The sequence below is a fragment of the Piliocolobus tephrosceles genome, chromosome 4 (genome assembly GCF_002776525.5).
Source record: "Piliocolobus tephrosceles isolate RC106 chromosome 4, ASM277652v3, whole genome shotgun sequence".
Taxonomy (NCBI): Eukaryota; Metazoa; Chordata; class Mammalia; order Primates; family Cercopithecidae; genus Piliocolobus; species Piliocolobus tephrosceles.
Genome location: NC_045437.1, coordinates 61,133,960 through 61,149,457, shown reverse-complemented (window position 1 = coordinate 61,149,457; position 15,498 = coordinate 61,133,960). Strand labels below are relative to the sequence as shown.

At 37.8% G+C, this 15,498-nt stretch overlaps 1 pseudogene; it reads left to right on the top strand.

The window, feature by feature from the left end:
• The window catches only part of LOC111541674, a 40,854-nt pseudogene extending 25,583 nt beyond the window's left edge, over positions 1 to 15,271 (top strand).
• Positions 15,272 to 15,498: the final 227 nt, after the last annotated feature.

Below are 15,498 nucleotides of genomic sequence, written 5' to 3'. Positions count from 1 at the left end.
ATATAAACTGACAAAATGGAATGCCCCGTCAAATAATATGATGTGAGTTTTCATATATTTTATATCTCCTTGCATGTCAAAAGGAGAAATATTTTGTCAACATACAAATTCTGAGTGGTCTAGAAGGCAAGCCTATTCACAATAATCCTCCTGGGAAAATAAGAAAGGAAGAGTAAGTACTAACTTTAGTATTAATTAGTTTTTGTGACGGCATGGAGCGTCCAAGTTATGGTCTGATGGGGTAGAGCACTCTGTCTCTGTGGCATTGCAAGAACTGCTTTTCCTTCCATTTCTGTTTCAAATCACATTCTGGCTCAGCAGGGGCTAACGAGATGGAGGGAGCAGAATCTCTGTCTCTCCCTCTCAGACATTCTGACAAAGCCCTACTCCTGTCAGTTGGAGATCAGGTGTGGAGTTTCTGTTGGGTAATAATTTCCAATTGTATTTATCTAGAGTTTAATAACTATTGTTTTAAAGAAATAAAAATCACTGGTATATTTTAAAGCATTTTTAATTAGTAGCCATGTTATTATTTTCAATAGCTGATAAACCATTAGGCTTTGAACATTAAACATCAAATCATTAAGAAATTTAATTGAAGTAATCAGAACTAATATTGATGAAGAGGAGTATGACTAGGATGGCATTCATTTTTCTCCCAATATCACACTGGGTAAATATGATAAGAGATGGATAAGGCCACACACAAACATTAACTTAATCACTGTATCAGCATGCCATTTAAAGTGATTTTTAAGCTGACCATCACCTAGTTTGGGTAACTACATTTCTAGGTTCTACCTGGACCCCTCTGATGTGTGTGCCAAGATATACAACATTTTATAGACTCATTATAGACTCAAACAAATAGACGTGACAAAATGTGGAGAAGGACATTGTAAATTATTCTACATGGGACAGCTTCATGTCTAAATAATCGTTTTCCTCCTTCTTAGTATTTGTTGCTAATCATGAGAATAATTTTCCAATTCACCTACCGTATCTTCTCACAATTACTGCTCAATGCATTTTTCAGATATTTTAAGATGTTATCAAAACCATGGAGAAAATCATACAAATGGGGTAATACACCTGAAAACAGGTACTTCCCTTTCCCCAATCATACATTTGATCTCTTCTTTCCTGGCTGCTTGCAGATTGAGTTCATAGAAACATATAGTGATAAAGGAAGAAGGCTGATTTTTAAAGAAACGATTAGAACCCTTCCCACGCTTGGATGTCATCCTCCTCAAAGTAGATTAATGTTCTCTACTCCATTTCTGTTTTCTTCTCTCTGGTTTTACTGTATTTTTTCTTTTATTGAATTGGCAAAATCTGCAAAATTAAAAACTTATCCTTTAAGGGTAAACATACACAGAGAGGCTTTTTCATCTGCTTAAGTTCTAAGTCAGCAGAATTCAATTTCCCTGGGCAAAACAGTTCCCTGACTATATCTTGTTAATTAATAAAATGTTCCTTCCCTAAATTTGTTTTCATTCTTTTATCTCCTTTGGGTTTCTCTCAGGAAGAAGTACCCAATCAATCTCAGAATCAGTGGCTGGGGGTGCCGTGGCCTTGCACCTAATACTCTTTCCATATTTGTTGAACCCTCGTTTTGACAGGACGTTGGCTACCCAGTTCTCCTTTTGCATCTCTTTTCTCTCTTGTCCTAGGTCCACATCCTGCAACCACAATGACCCCCATCAGTTTCAAAGGTACCATGATCCTTTACCTTTCTGACATTATGATTTCCTCTGTTAAGTAAGTTTTTTTCTTTTGTAGCATCTTTTTCCAATTTAAAATTGTATATTTACTTTGTGATTATTTGCTTAATGTTCATTTCCCTCACCAGACTGAGCTCCATGAGGTGCGGGCTTGATCTATATCATAAATGTTTGTAATACCGTGCTTTGCATAGCCAGGCACAGAATAGGCTCTTAGTATCCTGGGAATGAATACAAGCACGTCCAGAATTCTTTACCAATCATAACAAAGTGCCAATATCAAACAATTTACATTTACATAAAGCAATCAGATTGTTTCCTTCTTCTACTGGTAATATTTCAGAATGGGAGTCTCTGATTATATTTCAGGAGATTTCCCTAGGTTTATCGGTGAGCTCTGCCAAAATTGTCACAACAACTACATTTGTAATTTATAATTCTCATCGGAAGCACACAGACAAGAAAAAGAGCCTGAAACGGAGAATATAGTTAGTTTATGTTGTATCTATGCATTCTATTTCAGGAGTAATGTTTTCCCTGCCTTAGAATCTGAAAGTTCATTCATTTATCCAATAAATAATTATTGAGTGACTTTTATATGCCCAACATTGCCCAAGGCCCCGATGATGAGGCAGTGAATCAGGCATGGCCAAAAGTCTTCTATTGTACAACTAAATACAAGTCATTCCCCAAGCTACCCTCTCCACCCTCACCCACCAGCACAGGCAATCGGTCCATTTATCTCATCATTCACTCTGGATCTTTCAACGAAGTGGAAGAGAAGAAACACTGCTTATGGAAAAAGTAAAGAATTTTGAAATTTTGAGAGTTATATGGAATACGGAAAAATATAGATGTCACCAGGAATTCGGGATGGAAATAACAGGCTAGTACATTTTTTAAAAAAAAATCCTTAGATATTAAAATGACAACAAACATATCTTGGAACAGTGGTTCTTAACTGGGGATTACTGTTTGGGATATATCATAATCACCCGGACTGTTCTCTTCCCCCGCCACCCACAAATGCAGCCCCACGTGGTCACACACAGACTCCACTTTAGAGTGTATTGCCCTACACAATAATGTATTTTGGGTGACAACCTCTTCACTTACTAAACAAATGATCAGAACTTCTGTTCTCCACTATTATGCTGAGAATAAATTATGAAGCTGTTGATTCTTTATCACATATCTACCTTACTTTATCACTTTTTGCAATTCTAGATCGTGTGGCCATTATCCTGTGGGGAGAGATGAGAACATGTTTCATACACGATGCAGTCAGTTAATGAGTCTTTTTTATAAACCTCTTTGTCATATTTAAAGAGGAGAATGCTCAAGAAGTAAATGTTTTTCCAGTTACGTGAACAGAGCAGTTAATTCATTTCACTTTCTTTCCAAGGTGAAATTAGTGAACCATCATCTCTTTTTCGCCAGGAATTTACCTTGGTTATTGTTTTCACCTTTATTTTTGGCTTCTTAATAGTGTGATCCGTTACCATGAATTTGAATATATCAAAACATTGGTTAAAATAAAAGAAGAAAATATTCTGATTAAATTGACTGATCTTCCTCTCATTAAACTCTAGTGAGGGAAGAATTGCTCATGAGTTTTTGGTTGGTGTTATTTTTACTGAATACATTGGCCCTCTAAGTTGGCAGCACTAATTAGACACAATAAAACAGGTGTTTTCTATTAACCAAACAACAAGTAATTAAAATTTTTGTATGGTAGATTAAAAGTGTGACAACATGTTAAGAAGATTAAAAAACTCAAATAAAATTGAAATAAACCAGTGGAACTATGGCTCATTTTTTATAGAAATCTTATAGTTTGTTCTATTTTACCTATTGGTCATCTGCAAAATTAATATCATAAGATTAATTTCTATATTAACTAAAATAATAGGTCTTATCCTCTGTAAGCTGCATCTTAATATGCATAAAATCTCAAAATTTTTAGTGATATTTGACAATTTAAAATATATTAACTACCAAGTTTAAAAGAAATTCAAGCTATTGAGACACTGAATATGCTTATCAAAATACCCATGCTGCTTAGCTCTGCCTCCCACATATTCTGCTTTTCCTCTAGGGAGTGGCCCAATCACTTTCATATCACCACCAATTTTCCACGTAAGTCCTATTAAGAATCTAAAATTTCAGGAGCGGTGGCTCATGCCTGTAATCGGGGTGGAGGTGCGCAGATCACTTGAGGTCAGAAGTTTGAAACCAGGCTGGCCAACATGGTGAAACCCTGTCTCTACTAAAAAAAAAACACACACACACACAAACCTAAAATTGTTATTTTTAAAATCACAACTTTCTTTTCTATTTCCTCCAATTCCTTGAGAAATTTGTTCATTGTCTACTGGGCCTGGTTATGTCATTCTCAGTTTTGCCTCTGCTCTCTGCCTGGAATGTTCCATAACTGCTTTTCAGGTAAGATACTTCTGGGTGGGAGAGCACTGAGCCATTTTCTTTGTGACTCTAAAATTCATAAAACTTCATCCGTCTTTAGAAGAGTAATGAATTCTGCCTAAGTGAGAGTGCTCCTTAACTCAGTAACTTCAACTGAAGGCTACATTTATTTTCTTCTATATAAGTTTTGTTTGTCAAAGTATATTTGTTCAGACAATTAAACAACTTTTTATTTACTCTAATTAAGTACATTGTTATTATTTATTCCATTTCCAGGAATTTAAAAAATATTTTAGTGATTAAGTACTCCTATTGAAAATAGTTAAAGAATATTTTAGATAAATGTGGGCACAGGTACAATTTATTTTCTAAGATCTTTAGGAAGCAAGGATTAATAGCCGGATACTAGCAAATGTCATTCCTGTCACTGAGGCTTTCAGAGCAAAAGTCACACATACTTTTGCTTTTTAACATACTGTACTTAAATTCCATCTTGCTATTAGAATAGGCAGGTCAATGGTCCTGCTGCAACACCCAGAAAAAGCTGGATACATTATAAATATAGTATTTTGAAAGTAATTGAGTGATGTGGAAGCAGTGAAGACTAAATGAACTAAAATTCCGGAGAGAGGAGAACCTTTTTAAGGAAAGCTGATCATCGAGTGTCTCCCAGAAGGTTTTGCCTATTTTGTCCTTAGGCTAATGATCAGATATGGCCCAGCCAGAGAACCTCTGCTGTGGGGATAGAAAAACCAGCAAAGCTTTTAGTGCTGGGCTAGCGTGAAGCAATGGAAGCTCTAGAGCACTTCCAGTTTTCTCCATGGGACATTTGCTGAATCCTGAGGTTGCGCAAAAAGATGAGAGGCCAGGACACAAACTTCTGAAAAACAGAACACAACTCCCAAAGTCGGTAGCGCTTAGAAAATCTATGGTCAGTCTTCTCTTCAAGACATTTAACAAATATTTAAAGCCATGTGGCGCAGGAGCGAAGCAAAATAATCTCTGAAGGGCATGAACAAAGCTTCTGTAGCCTTTCAGGACTGAGGAGACAAAGATCCATCAGACTTTCACATAGAAGTTCAGGAGGGACATGCCCTAAGAACAGGGTAGATTGGAAGTTGGCTGAGTCTTAATAAAACTACAGCCCAACTGGAATCACAGTCAGTCTCTGATAGAATTGAGGAGTTAATCCTTTCTCCTCCTCACCTTAAATGACTCTCAGAAGAAAGAGACGATCTTTTCAAGTGGAAGATAAGATTATCTAGGGCCACTGATATTTGTTTAAATACAATATGCAGAGAGAAAACTAAAATTATCGGATATTCCTAGAAGTAAAACCATACGACCGTTAATAAACAGGTAGCAAAAGACAGTAAAAGCAGACAGACAGATGATCTAGCTATTGGAGTTAGCAAATGAGGACTTTTTTAAACTGCTTAATATGTCCAAGGAGAAAGAAGAAAAGATAGATATAAGAAGGTAAAAGTTAGACAGCTCTTCCAGAGTTCATCTCTGTTGGCTTGAGTCTTTAAATCTTCTGTTTTCTGGTATAGCCCTATTGGGTTTTGATAATATGCTAGGATTCACCTTCCATTTTAATTTCTTTCCATGGTCTTGGGCATGAGTGAGTTCAAACCTTTGTTAAACTAGAAATGTGATTCCCCATTGTGTCACGTTTTGTGACATGAGTATGCAATTAATCCTGTGTACAATTGTGTGACAGATTTTTTCCTCTTAAAACAAAAGATTTTAAGCACTAATGTTACTGAGGTTGATAGTTAAGTCAGTGACATAGGAGGAAGGTTGGGGAGGCTCTGACCCAGAGGAGTACTTTATCGCTGACATCTTTTTGATTTGCCAGTGTGCCATAGAAACAAAAAGTTGACAGCATTTCAGTGGGTTTATCATTGTTTTTACATTCTCTTCAGGCAATGCACACCTTACTGCCCACACCCATGTTGGATAGGGTCATCACCTCCTCCTGCTCTTTGATCAGCCTCCCTATAGCCTTTTGAAATTGTTCATTTAGTCTTATAATTAGAAAAGTCTCCCAAGTCTCCAATTATTTCCACAAATAACCAGACTCCTTTAAAAAGATTCAACTTACAAGATTAGAAAACCTTTACAAAGCAAGAAATAAAATCTCTAAGATGTCAAGTTATTAGGCAGGCTCGGGAAAGAAAGGGAGCCACCACTGATCTCTTTTTCCATGTGGAGAAAGTTGAAGGGGAAAGTTCATTCACAGTTTGTGACACACTGTCAACTGAAGTTAGAGCCGAAATAGTTATAGTGTCCAGTTGATATATGTTTAAAGGACATCTTTTAACAAAGATGATATCTCTCCAGGACATTCTTGAGCAAAGCACAATTATCAAAAAACCAATTATCTAGCAACCTTTCATATCTAGAAAATAATCCAAAATATTAAAAATCTATGAGCAACCGAAATGAGAATCAGCAAATCTGTATATAAAGCTGTGTTGGTCTTTAAGATTGTTCACAAATCTTCTAGCCTTCTTACTTCCTAGAATGTGGTAGGACTTCAACACCCACCCTCTTTGAATTTGAGCGCAATCATGTGACTTGCTTTAGCCAGTGAATTGTGAGAGTTCTATGAATATATCAAGAAAAGATATGTGAAGACAAGGCTTTCATAAGTCTTGAGACTTCAATGACTACCATAAATGGAATATCTCTGCTCCTGTTCATTGGACATATAGCACGTGTAAGAAATACCTTTGTTGTCTTAAGTCTTTGAAGATTGAGAGATATTAATTACTGCAGCATAACCTATTTTACACTGACTGACTAAACAGTCTTCACAAACGTGGCCATAAATGGTCACAGCCAGAGAAGAAATGTGAACTATAACTTCTTCCCATCAAAGAGAAGACTTTTAAGTTGCATTTATCTAGAAAGCTATTCTCCCACCCAAAACCAAAATTTTCAGGGTGCTCATAGAAACAGAGAATATCCAGGGCCAGACAAGTTGAATGAAACCATTCCCTGGATAACATCAGTTTGCAGTTGGAAGAAAGTACATTATAAGGTGGAGAGACCTTAAATTTTGGCATGCAGCAAATCTGGACATTTTCTAGATCTTAGAAATGCAGATAACAACAACTACAAAATTATAATAATTCTTACCTTCAAACAATTGCAAGTTCAGCATCCCTGGTGGAAGCAACATGGGCCTGGTTAGAGGAAGTGGCTGTTCCAAAAGTAGTAGGGCAGACAAAGCCAAATCTGGATGAGAGGTGAAGAAGGAACTTCAGGGCAAGCCACAAAAGACTTTAGCTTCAAATAAAATCAGAAGACAATTAAAGAATCATGCTACATTATATTTATAAATTATATAGGTTTCACGATTCAGTTGACTGTGTATTTTTCTCATTCCATAGTGTAGATTCAGACACTTCTAATTCTTTCACTATGTTTATAAAATCTCAGAAGTTTTTTCTAATCCCAGGTAATATTATTGTTTAGTGTAGCTACCTTCATCAGTTGACTTAGGTAGATCTAAACAATTTGCTGCAGCTTCTATATCATTCTTGCTGCTTCGTCTTGCACTTTTATGTTATAGGGATGGGTTATTTCCTTTAACCTCATGAACGAAACTCTGCTACCTTCAAACTTTTCTTTTGCAGCTTCCTGATTGAAGCCTTCATGAATTAAAGAGGGTTAGAGCTTTGCTCTAGATTAGGCTTGGGCTTAAAGAAATACTGAGGTTGCTTAATCCTCTATCTACTAAAACTTTCTGCATATCAGCAATGAGTCTGTCTTGCTTTCTTCGCGTCATGTGTCCACTGGAGTAGCATTTTAAATTTCCTTCAAAGATTTTTCCTTTGCTTTCACAACTTGGCTGTGCGACACAAAAGATCTAGCTTTCAACCTATTTTGGCTTCAACATGACTTTCTCACTAAACTTAATCACTTCTAGTTGTTGATTTGTGACCCTTCCTTTCATTTGAACACTGAGAGGCCATTGTAACATTATTAATTAGCTTAATTTCAGTATTGCTGTGTATCAGGGAATAGGGAGGCTGGAGAAGAGGGAGGCTGGAGAAGAGGGAGAGAGACGGGGGAATGGCTGATCAGTGGAGCTGTCAGAACACATACAACATATATCAATTAAATTCTCCATCATATATGGGCACAGTTTGTGGTGCCCCAAAACATAATAGTAACATCCAAGATCACTGATCACAGACCACCATAAGACATATTATAATAAAGAAGACATTTGAAATATTTATAGGATTACAGAAATGTGACACAAAGACACAACATGAGCACATGCTATTGGAAAAATAATGCTGATAGACTTGCCTGATGCAGGCTTGCCACAAACCCTCAATTTGTAAAAATAGAGTATCTGTGAAGCACAATAAAGTGAAGCACAACAAAATGAATATGCCTGTATTTAAGGAACAAAAAAACCTAGCTAACCTTGAAACCACCCTGCCTCGTTTTCCAGTCTTAAGTCACCTACCTCTTATGTCCTTCCTCCCTTAACAAAACACGACTTGACTCTGATGATAAAGAACCAAATTATGCCATGCTGAAAAAGACCATGTGGCTATAATCACATTGGAATAACTCAATTGGGAAGAGGAGGGAAAAGCATATAATAGAAGGTATCATAGCTAACAAGCAAATTGCAAATGTGTTTAAAGATGATAAGATGAGTCAATGATTTTCAAACAAGAACACCACACATGAGATGTTCAATATGTTGCTATCATTGAAACATAGGGAAAAAAAATGAAGAAAAATCCTGAACTGTTACTTTTACCTATATTATTAACCACACTAAACTATTCAGGTCACCAAACTTTTGAATTCAGGCATACCCATTGTCTCAAGGTTAGATTTAGAATAAAATGTGTTGCTAAAAGTATAGAAACACTCCAGACTGTTGGTGTTTTCCCCTTTAAGCATCACAACTTTTATTGTTATTACTATTTTGGGGTAAACTGTTTCCAAAACGTGCAATACAAAGAGGATAGAAAATAGAGTCTCATGTTTTCTAGATGAAGCTGCCATAGTTGTGAACATGTATGACTCTTCAGTACTGGCAGACAGTGACACCTTGATGAGCTATTGGGGTATGGAAGGCCACTTACCCCTCTCTGAAATGTGCCAGAGTAGAGTGTTTTAAAGTTATTAGATCTGCTTTTTAAATTTCTTCTTCTCCTCCTATGCTATCATGCCATGCCATATTCTTATTGCTATTGTCAGTAGCTGCATCTAGTGACCCAAATCTCTACCTTATCCCCGAGCTACTTACCACTACTTCTTGAAAAGCTTTGGTGCATAAATAACAGCCAACATGGCCAGATAAGAATAACATTTATAAAGACAACATCCTAAGAATGTGCTTCCTAACCTTTGGAAATTATGGAAACATGGAAGAATCTAAAATAAAGTTGCAAACACTCTTCCCATATTCATGTCTGCATATAATTTGGTGGCAGGGTTTGTGAAACTCATTTGTAGATGTTGGAGCACACAAATAATGATCTAGAAGTATGGGAATTATTCTAAGTGCTTTCCTAAGTGCTTTTCTGACCCAAGGAGTACGCCTACTTACTGTATCCTCTGGGCACCAAAATATTTCCTCTAATGATTGGTTTGAACATTCCAATGCAGCTGCTTGTAATGGCAGCAATCAACAAATATTTGTTAAATATTCATCAATAATATTGATGGATTTTCAACGTGGAGAAAACAGTCTTCTATTGGAAGAAACATCTACAACTTTCCTAGCTGGGGAAGTCAATGCCTAGCTTCAAAGTTGCAAAGGAGAGGCTTTCTTTCAGGAACTACAATGCCTACCTTCAAAGCTGCAAAGGAAAGGTTGGCTCTCTTACCAGGAACTAACACAGCTGGTGACTTTCAGTCAATGCTTATTTACCATTCCCAAAATTCTAGGGCCCTTCAGAATTATGCAAGATCTTCTATGCCTGTGCTCTATAAGTGGAAACACAAAGTCTGGATGAAAGCACATCTGTTTGCAGTACAGCTTACAGAATATTTTTAGCACACTGTTGAGACCCGCTTCTTAGAAAAAAGATTCCTTTCAAAACATTACTGCTTATTGACAATGCACCTGGTCACCCATGAGCTCTGATGGAGATATGCAAGGAGATTAATGTTGTTTTCATGCCTGCTAACACAATGTCCATTTGGCAGCCCATGAATCAAGGAGTAATTTTGAATTTCAAGTCTTATTATTTAAGAAGTACATTTTATAAGCATATAACTGCCATAGATAGTGGCTCCTTTGATGGATCTGAGCAAAGTAAGTTGAAAACCTTCTGGAAAAGAGTCATCATTCTAGATGCTATTAAGAACATTCATAATTCATGGAAAGAGGTCAAAATATCAACATTAACAGGAGCTTGTAAGAAACTGATTTGAACGTTCATGAATGACTTTGAGGGATTCAAGACTTCAGTGAAGGAATAACTGTAGATGTGGCAGAAATAGCAAAAGAACTAGAATTAGAAGTGGAATTTGAAGAAGTGACTGAATTGCTGCTATCTCATAATTAAACTTTAACAGATGTGGAGATGCTTCTTACGGGTGAGCAAAGAAAGTGATTTATTGAGATAGAATTTATTCCTGGTGAAGATGCCATGAACACGGTTGAAATGATAATGAAGGATTTAGAATATTACATAAACTTAGTTGATAAAGCAGCAGCAGGGTTTGAGAGAATAGACTTCAATTTGAAAAACATTCTAGTGTGGGTAAAATGCAACCAAATAGCATCACATGCTACAGAAAAGTATTTCATGAAAGAAAGAGCCAGTTGATATGGCAAACTTCATTACTGTCTTATTTTAAGAGATTGTCACAGCCACCCCAACCTTCAGCAACCCCCACCCTGATTTGTCAACAGTCATCACTGTCGAGACCAGACTCTCCACCAGCAAAAAATATTATGACTCACTGAAGCTTCAGATGATCATTAACATTTTTTAGCAATAAAGTATTTTTAAATGAAGGTATGTACGTTGTTTTTCAGACATCATGTTATTGCACATTATTAGACCATAGTACAGTGTAAACATAACTTTTGTATGCACTGGGAAACAACAACAACAAAAAATGTGTGGCTAGCTTCATTGCAATATTTCCTTTATTGTGGTGGTCTAGAACCAAGTGGCAATGTCTCTGAGGTAGTTGCTATCTCCAGTCTCCACTAAGAAGATACCTAATACACAGAAATAACAAACAGAATGTGTAGATTCTATTCCTGAAATTTACTGTCTAGGGCAAGTCACAGCTTCTGCATTGTGATTGAATATTTTATAAAGTAGAATTATATAATTGCAATTCCCCTCCTGTCACCAGGGACGTGGTAAAGATGAATGAGGTGATTCATGCAGAATGTGCTGAGGCCCTTGAAAGGTGCTTTGTCAATTGGGAGTGATTTTTTTCTTGTTCTTGTTGTTGTCATCTTCCATGCCCTTGCCCATTAGCAGTCATTACTGTACTCTGATGGACTGACATAGCAGCAAAGCTGAGACAGCCAGTGAAGTTTAGAAAAGAAGCCAAGAAGCGGCAGGATTAGATGGACCAGTGTAGCAAGCAGAAATCAGAAACTGGGAGCTTCTTCCTCAGAACCTCAGCCAATTGTGTGCCAGCCTTAAAAGGCAATATTAAAGCCAAATTTAGCATTGCCTTCCCTTCATCTGCCTCTTCACCACTCCCATCCCTAGTGTCTCGGGAAGTGTCTTTACCTTTCTCCTTCTTTACCTTTCAGGACAAGGGACAGCAATGAGAAGCCATGGGTGAATTCAGAGAGAAGGAGATTTAAAGAGTTTAAGGCCACATCCACATATAGAGTGGGCACAGTGTTAGCCAGCATTCATTAGCCCACCCGCAGGAGTCAGCAGCTTCCTCTGTTAGGATGTGAAGTGAAGAGACATGGATGTTATGGATGACGATCATGAACCACTTCCCCTGCCATCCTGCGAGAGCAGTCATTTTGTATCTGATGGACTCACGCATTAGGATGTGGGAATAGCAACCCCAAGATGGAATGAGAAGTCTGGAAAGTCAGTCAGTGCAGTAGGCAATGCAGAAGACTCCCAGCAGTCATCAAATCAAGGAGAGGGCTGGGCCCTTAGAGGACCTGCGTGAGAATCCCAGGGAAACCAGAGTTTGGGGAACTCTAGTGTAGGCAATTCTCTTCAGATGGTGCTATTGTGTTTACTCCCAGAGAAGAAGCAGTGCTTTCCAGTAATCCTTCAATGCCTTTGAGGCTAGGAGAAGTTAAAAATATAATTGATTAGTTAGAACACCCGGGTTTTGGTACAGTAAACTCATGAAGATGTACTTGTACATTTGGAGTACCTATGTACTCCTACATACGCTGAGCATCAGAATAGGGCAGTTACTCTCTGAGCTAGACTTTGGATATGTAGCTCTAAGCAGATGTGTTCCCTGAAGACAACCATGAAGCAAGTCATTAAAAGTACACAGGTGTAATTGAAGGAAAATACAGGCCACTGCATGGGCATATAACAGGTGGGAAGAAATATACTTGGAGAAGAAAAATAAAGTCTCCAATTCTTGCATACCTAGGGAGACCAGAAGTGTGAGACTTTACCAGAAAACCATAGTAACAGATTTGTACTTCAAAACAAATTTGCAAACAATTTCTGATAAATCTCTGCCAAAGTAGCATTGAGCATTTCTGTTCAAACACTGGGAATGTGTCGGTGACTGGGTACTGCATCATTCATTGCAATTGTGCACAGCAGAATTTTGCATATATGTGACCTACAGGGTGGAGATTTCCGTCATTACACAGTGGGCACCTACTACACATGTGGTATCTTGCTATCTCTCATTCCAACTCTATGAAGTATTGATTACTATCCATTAACGGATGAGGAAATCAAAGCTCAAACAATTTAAATGACATACTTAACATCCCATGTGAACATGTAGAAGAGCCAGTTTAGAAACCAACATCTCCCATCTTGAAGTTGGCATGCTACACAGGAGCCACTTCCATTCAGTACTCTTTAAAAGATGCAATATACTGTCATGTTTGGCAGACACAGGGAGAAGAACAAAAAGCAGCATTAAAAATTCATGCATATCAGAATTTCAAATTTTGGAGTCATGGTATTCAGGGCATTTCCTCCAACCATGGAAAACAAAACAAAACAAAACAAAACAAAAAGAAGAGAGAGAAAGGACAAGTTAGTATGGGGATCCTACCTCCCTATCTACTTAACAGATCATTAAGTAAATACAACTGAAAATGTGACAGATTTTCAGTTTTAGATGTTCTTAGAAACAACCTAAGTTGCTTCACATTCGAGCCCTCCTGCTCTCCCCCATGTGTTGACTGTTGTGCCACAGTTATCTCTCCACAGGTGCTGTTAGTTCACATGAGGTATATATGTAGCCAGGGAGTGGGGAAGAAAATACAGCTGCATCTGTGAAATACTCCATTGTCAGTAAGGGGGGTTGCTGGGATTAAATATGAGAAGGCTATAAAAGTTAGAATGATGATCTACTACTACTCATTATTTTATAGTCATATTTCTCATAAAGCTAAATGAAAAATGTAAAGCTTTTTTCTTTTTTAGGTGAGAAAATGGAAGTTCAAAACTGACAATCTTGGCCAGGCAAGGCAGCTCATGGCTGTAATCCCAGCACTTTGAGAGGCCAAAGTGGGAGGATTGCTTGAGTCCAGGAGTTGGAGACCAGCCTGGGCAACATGGTGAAACCTCATCTCTACCAACAACAACAACAACAAAAATGCAAAAGTTAGTGAGGCATGGTGGTCCGTGCCTATAGTGCCAGCTACTCAGGAGGCTTTGCTATCACTTGAGCCCAAGAGGCAGAGTTCCAATGAGCTGAGATGGCACCACAGCACTCCAGCCTGGGCAACAGAGTGAGACCCTGTCTCAAAAACAAAACAAAACAAAACAAAACCCTGATCATCCTGACGTGCAAATTCATACAGAAACTAAGTTTCCAGTTAAAAGTTCCTTCCAAAATGGTAGCAAGTTTTCCGCAAAGGGAGAGAAAGTATAATTTCAAGCATGAAATCAACATACATTTATTGAGGACTAAACTTATGTTAGATGCTGTAGTGGATTGAATGGTGATCCCTAAAAGATATTTCCATGTTTTAACCCCTGGAACCTGTGAATGTGATTTTATTTGCAAAATGGAATTTTGCAGATATAATTAATTATTTTGAGGTGAAATCATCCTGGATTACCAAGGTAGACCCTAAACATAATGACTAGTATCCTTACAAGAGACAGACAGGAAATGACAGAGGTATAAAGGAGAAGGCCATGTGAAGACACAGAGATTGGAGTTGCAGACCTACAAGCCAAGCAAGCTAGAATGGCAAAGAAAAATTCCTTCCTAAAGCCTTCGGATGGAACACAGCTCTGCCAGTACCTTGATTTCAGACTTCTAGGCTCCAGTACTGTTGTTTTAAGTCACCCAGTTTGTGGTAGTTTGTTACAGCAGCCCTGGGAAACTAACATACGTGCTAGGAATAAAGAGATCCACAAATTCTGATTTTTAGCCTTGATGCCAAGGATCACAGTCTAGTTGGAGAGCTGGTGAACAAGCATATGGAAGGTGCTTATTCCTGCTTCTGGAAGTCACTGCAGGTCAGCAGAGCTAGCCGGAAGCCAAGGTAAAAGTGAAGTGGGAAAGAGTGAAGACTAATAGGACCTACAAAAGCATACTGAAATCTACATTCAGCTCTCGCTGACCTGAGTTTCAACAATGCGTGTGGTGGATCCACAGAAGTTGACACCTTTGGGAATTGCCAGACAAAATAAGCACACCTGATTTAATTTCAATTTAAGATAAACAACAACTAATTTTAGTATAATTATGTCCCAGATACTGCCTGGACACACACTAAAAAATTATTTATTGTTTATCTTAAATTTGATTTTCTTGGGCTTCCTGTACTTTTATTTGAAAAATGTGTCTTCTTTAACTTTTCCACATAGTGGCTTGGGACTCAGAGATGCTGCAGAAGATCAGTCAGCAGAGGCTGCCCCTGTCCCAAGACAGTCAGTGGTCAGCAGATCAGCAGCAGCACCTGGTGCCCTGCATAGACCTTCTGGTTCCAATGGCAGCTGCTTCACTTTTGCCTTCCTCCTTCCAAATCTCCCACTCATTTATCTTGTGGCTGACCCTTACCCAGAACCATAGAGAAAGGGAAACTATAAAAAAGAGCTTAGGTAAGTTGATGCAATAAAATAGCTATAATATTATTAAATAGATATTCAAATCCTACCAACAAAAATGTGTATCTTTCTATCTCCAAGAAAGTAACTTAGAA